A 6,923-nucleotide genomic window follows, 5' to 3' on the forward strand; every position below is an offset into this window, starting at 1 on the left:
TAGAAGCAAATGTAAAATTACCAGTGATAAGCGCCAAGAAAGAGCTGCATGGCAGGTCCACGAAGGCAGGCTTGAGGAGCTAAAGCTTGAGCTTATATTGCGGGAAGATAGGAGACAACTTGGTAAGTAGTGGAGGGGTAGAAGAGTGATCCAGACAGAAGGAGCCTCATGTGAGAAGATTCTGTGTCAAGAGAGAACATGGCCAGAGATGTTGGAGCATAGAGGAGTTAGGGAGGTGGTTCAGGAGAAAGCCAGAGTCTGAGGGAGGGGCCAGATCATACAGGCACTGGTGACTTATGTTTAGAAATAGAGTCTTTATCCTCAACATAAAGGGGAATTTCTAAAGTGTCTTGTCCAATCGGTGGTGTCAACAGATTCTTATTTGAAAGGGTTATTCTGCCAGAGTGAAGGTCAGATTACATACAAGAAAGCCATTTTTAAGGCTAATAATGCAGTATTCCACATTTTAAAAAAATGTTGTTCAGACTATGGTGGAAACTGACAGAAGAAGATGTTTCAAAGGTAAAAATTTCAGAATTCAGTGGTTGATAGGATGAGAGATAAACTAGCCTCTCCAAATGAATGGTGGTGCCAGTCAAGGAACAGGGAACATAGAAATAGGACTTGGAGTAGAGCGGATATCCAAAATACATGAAGATCTCATACAACTCAATAGCCAAACAAAACAAAACACAGTCTGATTTTACAATGAGTAGAGGCTCTGAATAGACAATTTTCCAAAGAAGACATATAGATGGCCAACAAGTTGGACACAAAAGATGTTGGACATCATTCATCATCAAGGAAGTTCCAATATATGTGCTAACTTTTCAGACATTGTGCCTCATTAGCCCACTAAGAATGAATTATTGTCTATCTCATTTCCTTAAGACCCATAGGACAATTAACAGGTAGAAATTATTCCTTAAAGTCGGGCTTCTTACCTGGTTTTTGGTTCATAACCACTCAGTCAGAACCTTTCTTTCCACAGCGTTGCTGTCAAAGTAAATGTTAAATACACTGAGAATGCTGTGTAAAATAGTGTAGAAACTGTCATTGTAAGACTATGATCAATTCTCTCAAATTAAAGCAATCTAGTTTTCATAGTGGGGGGCAGGGGAACATTTTATTATTAGTCTGTTTCCAAGTTTTCCACAAGAAAAGCACAGTCATCATGTTAATATAATGGGTTGACCCTTTATAAAATAAACTTAGCCTTAAGTCCTTTGGAAAAGTTATAACACTTGTAAACTAATGTGGAAAGCGATTATAACAGACATGCATCATCAATGCCATCTCATCATTCCTGGGACCTATCCCAAACTCTCCAGGGCTTAGAGTCTCACAAGTTCAACTTCAAGTTATTTCAAGGCAACATCACAAAAAATGTGTGACCATGGAATGTTTAGCCAAAATCTATTCTGTAGTCATTTTGAAAAATCTAAATTCTATTTATAGGGTAATCTAGAAAAAACTAGCAGGGAGCAATCAGATACAATCTGCTTTGATTCTTGGTCTTGGCCATTCAAACTCACAAATGCATTATAATTCTGGTAATGAAGACAAGACCTATACATAGCCAGATCTCAAAGCATGTAAATAGATTTCTGGTATTTATTGCATTTTAGTTGCTGGTTTATACTCATTTATGTGACTTTGTATGAGAAAATGCTCATAAAATTGCCAGTATGAGGTTTTGAGTTTGAAACTTACTCCATAATTTAACATTTGTGGACAAATTACTGCAGTACTCCACCTTATTCATGAGTTACTCTCTCCACATTAAAGCTTTGTTATAAGTGATGTATATCATAAATCGTATTCCACCTACAAATTCTTATTTAATGCCGTAACTCTAGCCTTATTGTCTACAAGCCCGTATTTGAGGGAAAGTTATAACCAAATGTCCCCAAACAACTTGTAATCTTTAAAAAAAAAAAAAAACATAAAAAATGAAAAACAGCAGTGTCAAACTTTTAAAAATAGGAAACTGGTGCCATCTTGTGGTTACGAAGAAGTAAAAATAAAAATTTTATCTCACTTTTTCAATATATTAAAGAATCATTGCCAAAATCAGGCCCCCCTTAAACATTCGTTTCCTTCAGTGTTCTGAAATTCCTAGATAAAACCTCTTTATTCCTCCTTTAGAATATTGTTCATGTGGAGAGTTTTCCTTGACAATCAGACTTATTGCTATCTCAGCCAGGAAAATCTAATTTCCTGAAAAAATAGTTTCCATGATTATACTTTGATTTTTGAATCAGAGACACATCTTAATTCTGAATGCTAAGGTAATGCATTCATGGAAAAGAGCTTCAAAACATTTTTTAGGCATTAACATGGTAATCAGCAAATGTCTTTGAGAGATGATTTCAAGCATTAGAAACAACATATGACTTGATTTTTGAAGAGTCCATGATAGTACAGGTTGACTTCCAGAAAACAAGATGCTGTAAGAAGTGTTAAAATCCTTCTTCCCAGAAATGTCTGGAGTGACCAAAGAAATAAAATGATCATGAGCCAAAATGTCATCCCAAATGCCCCACATCTTATAGACTAGACCAAAGGAAAATGCCATGAGCTGACTAACAAACATCCTTACTTTAAATACAAAATGGTGCCATGGAAAGCAGAAGCAGGCCTTCTCCTGCATTATAAATGCAATCTGGTACTTCACACCAGTCCATGAAAGACTAAAGGCATAGCCCATAGCAATAATATTTGGGTGGTCTGCATTTATACTAACATATAGGACCACCTAGAGTAAGTTGATATAGTAATTTAAATAGTTTATGTTTAAATTTAATAATATACCTCAATAAGAAAATAAGAAGTCTGCTTCTCCTTCCCCCACTTTGCCTGCTTGTGTTCCTGCTCTTGCTGTCTCTCTCAAATAAATAAATAAATAAAATCTTAAAAAGAAGAAGAAACACATTTGTACTTTATAAGACTAGAAAGTAAATATACAGGGGTGCCTGGGTCACTCAGTTAGTTAAGCATCTGCCTTTTTAGCTCAGGTCATGATCTCAGGGTCCTAGGATCTAGCCCCACATCGGGCTCCCTTCTCAACCAGGAGCCTGCTTCTTTCTCTCCCTCAGCCCAACCCCCACCATTCATGTACTCTCTTTCTCTCTCTCAAATAAATAAATAAAATCGTTTTTTAAAGTAAACATACAAATTTGTACTTTTTGCCTGATGGAGTTATTGATAGGAACAATGAGAATAGAAATAGTAGCAGACTTAGAGGATGATTGTGGAGCTGACCACAGCAGGAAGAAAAGAAAAAAAGTGAAGAATGAAAGAGTCAGGGAGGGCAGAGAGAAGGAGAGCAAAAAGGTATTACATAAGCCTAGGGTAAAATCGTTGTGTGATGATCACATGTGGCTGAGCAAATTAAAGAGTACTAACAATAAAAGGCAACATTTGTTGAATACTCACCATATGCCAGGTAGAATGTGAAATTCTGACTGTGAAATATTTAATCATCTTTGAAAAAGAAAAAAAAAAGTAGGTGAGCTTCCTAACACTACTAGAATTAGACGGCTAAATGGGATTTTTTTTGCAGAATTTTTCTCTGACTTCAAAATTCCAGAGATGGCTTTTAATGTATATGACATTCTGCTTCAGAACCTTGCATGGTGTCTGTACATTAACTAAACAAAACAAATATGCCAGACTTGTTTAAAAGGAGACACTGAAACATTTTTAAATGTTCTAAAGACAGGATAAAATGGCCATATACGCACAAATTTTTGAAATCTCTCTCTTTCTTTAAATATTTATTTATTTATTTTAGAGAGAGAGAGAGAGAGAGAGAGTGTGCGTGCAAGCAGGAGGAGGGGCAAAAGGAGAGGGAAGGAGAGAGAGAATCTCAAGCACACTTCCCACTGAGCATGGAGCCTGACATGGGGCCCAATTCCACAATTCATGAGATCACGACCTATGAGATGACCACCTGAGCCGAAATCAAGGGTCAGATGCTTAACCAGCTGAGCCCCCCAGCGCCCTTCTTGAAATCCCTTTTGAAATCACTCTTAAAAGTGAATGACATGGGGGCGCCTGGGTGGCTCAGTGGGTTAAGCCTCTGCTTTCAGCTCAGGTCATGATCTCAGGGTCCTGGGGTTGAGCCCCACATCAGGCTCTCTGCTCAGCAGGGAGCCTGCTTCCCTTCCTTTCTCTCTGCCTGCCTCTCTGCCTACTTGTGATCTCTTTCTGTCAAATAAATAAATAATAATCTTAAAAAAAAGTGAATGACATGAACTTAAAAAATAAAAACAGTAAAGAATAGGTCTTCTATGATGAAACAAACAAACAAACAAAAGGTCCAATCTTATACCACAACCTTGCACCAAATTAAGATATAATGCCAGGAATGGAAAAGTGACTCCCTTTCCAGAGAAGAGTATGCAAAGTAGCAGCCAGTGGGAAAATTCTGGAAAACCCTCAGTGCTGACAGGTCAGGGGCAGAAAGAGCATAGCTGGTTTCCAGCCTCTTTCCCATGCTGATAGGAAAGGGCTCAAGGCCCACACTTGGAAGAATGGCCAGATTTATCTTCCACTTTGGCCCAAGGAGAAAAAACTGAAGGGCCAAAGTCCAATCACCATTTTTACACTCCTGGCAGTGGAAGTAGCAGTGATTCAGCTAAGAGAGGAAAATCCAGAACTATTTTTTTTTTCACATTTGAATGTCTCTGTAATCTAACTGCTTAAAGAATCTACAGCAAAAGAAATTTTCCATCTCCCAGATGGAAGAGTAAGTGATAATACAACCATCATTCCTTGTATTTTTTCCTTTGCCTTTGAATAGAAGACTTATTCTGTGCTGTGTTTTTAAAAAATTTTATTCTAAATGTAGGTCTCTGATTTTTTTTTAGATATCTTCTAAAAATTAGTCCGTGAGGCATTATTAGCATAGAACTAATATACATTTACCATAGTAAAGAAAATATTTGTTAAAAGAAAATAACTGTCCTTCCATACTCATTTGTGGATCTTTCTGGGACTTTCTAGGACCTTTCTTACTGCTAATAGAATTAGATTTTGCTCTGGGCTCTGAAATGGGACAGAATGGTATATTAATTGAATGATCTCAGTGGCTGTTCTGAATTTAAAGATGAACGTTCACTTCTGTTCTATTTCCTATTCCACATTTTGCCCAGCTATATTGCCCAACATAGCCTCTCAGAGTTTCCGCAATGAGGTTAATAACAACATTAAAACATTAAAATGAAATCAAATATTCCAAATTAAATTAAAATATTCAAAAAATCATATATCAACATACCATGATACTTCTAAATTCAATAAGAAAACCCTCCCATTGTTAATTTCCTGGTGATATAATTAAAAGATATAAATCTTAAAAAATTAAAATCCAAAATCTTTTAGTTGAAGTCCCAAAGGGCTAAAGTGTAAAGGGCTAAAATTCTGCTGTTCCTGTGCATTGAAAATCCAAGAAATTAAAGTCCCAAATTTCAGTTTAAAGTCTAAATAATCATTCTCATCAACAGCTCATTCTGCTCAATTTCAGTTAGATGAATTTTCCATGTCTTCATTCTTTAAGCAGCTGCAGCCTGTACTGTCTTTCTCTAGAGTGGCTGCAGTTCAGGACCTCAGATTTTATGTTTATTTCCTTACTACACAGCTCAGAAGCCTCACTATGAAGGATCTAAAGCATATAAAATTACACAGCAATCGTTTTTCACACCTACACATTAACAAAAATAAAACAATCCCCAAATCTTAGGATAGTTAATCCAAACATAATTATGTTCCAAATCTCAGCACTTAGTGTCATCAAAAGTCATAATAGAAACCCAAAAGTATCTGAAAAATATTTCTTTCAACTTTACTAGTCAACCTATGTTGCTTGTCTGGGGCCCATGATCATGACCCCAAAAACCAATTCGGATTGCACAAGAATGTCCATAGTAGGGCACCTGTGTACCTCAGTTTGTTGGGCAACTGCGTTCGGCTCAGGTCATGATCCTGGAACCCCAGGATTGAGTCCCGCATCAGGCTCACTGCTTGGTGGGGAGTCTGCTTCTCCCGCTGACCTCTTTCCTCTCATGCTCTCTCTCTCAAATAAATAAATGAAATCTTTGGAAAAAAAAAAAAAAGAATGTTCATAACGTTATGCATAACAACCAAAAAAAATGCAAAAAATCCAGGGGTGCCTGGGGGGCTCAGTTGAGTACCCAACTCTTGCTTTTGGCTAAGGTCCTGGTCTCAGGGTCACTACACTGAGCTCTGCTAGGCTATGCACTCAGCAGGGAGTCTGCTTCTCTCCTTCCCCCTCGCCCACTGCCCCTCCCCACTGCAGTCTCTCTCTTTCTCAAATAAATAAATAAATAAATGTCTAAAAAGAAATGTAAACAATCTAATGCCATCAAATGATGAGTGGATAAACAAATGTGGCACATCTATACAATGAAAAATTATTCTGCTAAAAACTAATGGGAGTTGCTACATGCTACGATATGGATGAACCTTGAAAATATTATCCTGAAGTGAAAGAAGTCAGTCACAAACGCTACACACTGTATGATTCCATTTATATGAACTATCTAGAATTGGCAAATCTGTAGAGATAAAAAGTAGATTAGTGATTACCATGTGGTGAGGGTGGAGAGAAATGTGACTGACTGCTAATAGATGTGGGGTTTCTTTTTGGTGTGATGGAAATATTCTGGAATTTGTTAATGGTTTTAGTTAATGGTAAACAGGCAAAAGTGATAGTTAATATACTGAAAATTACTGATACGTACATTTTTAAACCATGAATTATATATATATATATGAATTATATATATATATATAAATTATATATATATATATCATTCATTCATTCATTCATTCTTAATCAGGCACCTGGGTGGCTCAGTCATTTTTAATTTCAATCATTTTATTTTTTAAATTTTAAT

Source organism: Lontra canadensis, unplaced genomic scaffold (assembly GCF_010015895.1).
Source record: "Lontra canadensis isolate GAN:19392208 unplaced genomic scaffold, GSC_riverotter_1.0 scaffold53, whole genome shotgun sequence".
NCBI classification, from domain to species: Eukaryota; Metazoa; Chordata; class Mammalia; order Carnivora; family Mustelidae; genus Lontra; species Lontra canadensis.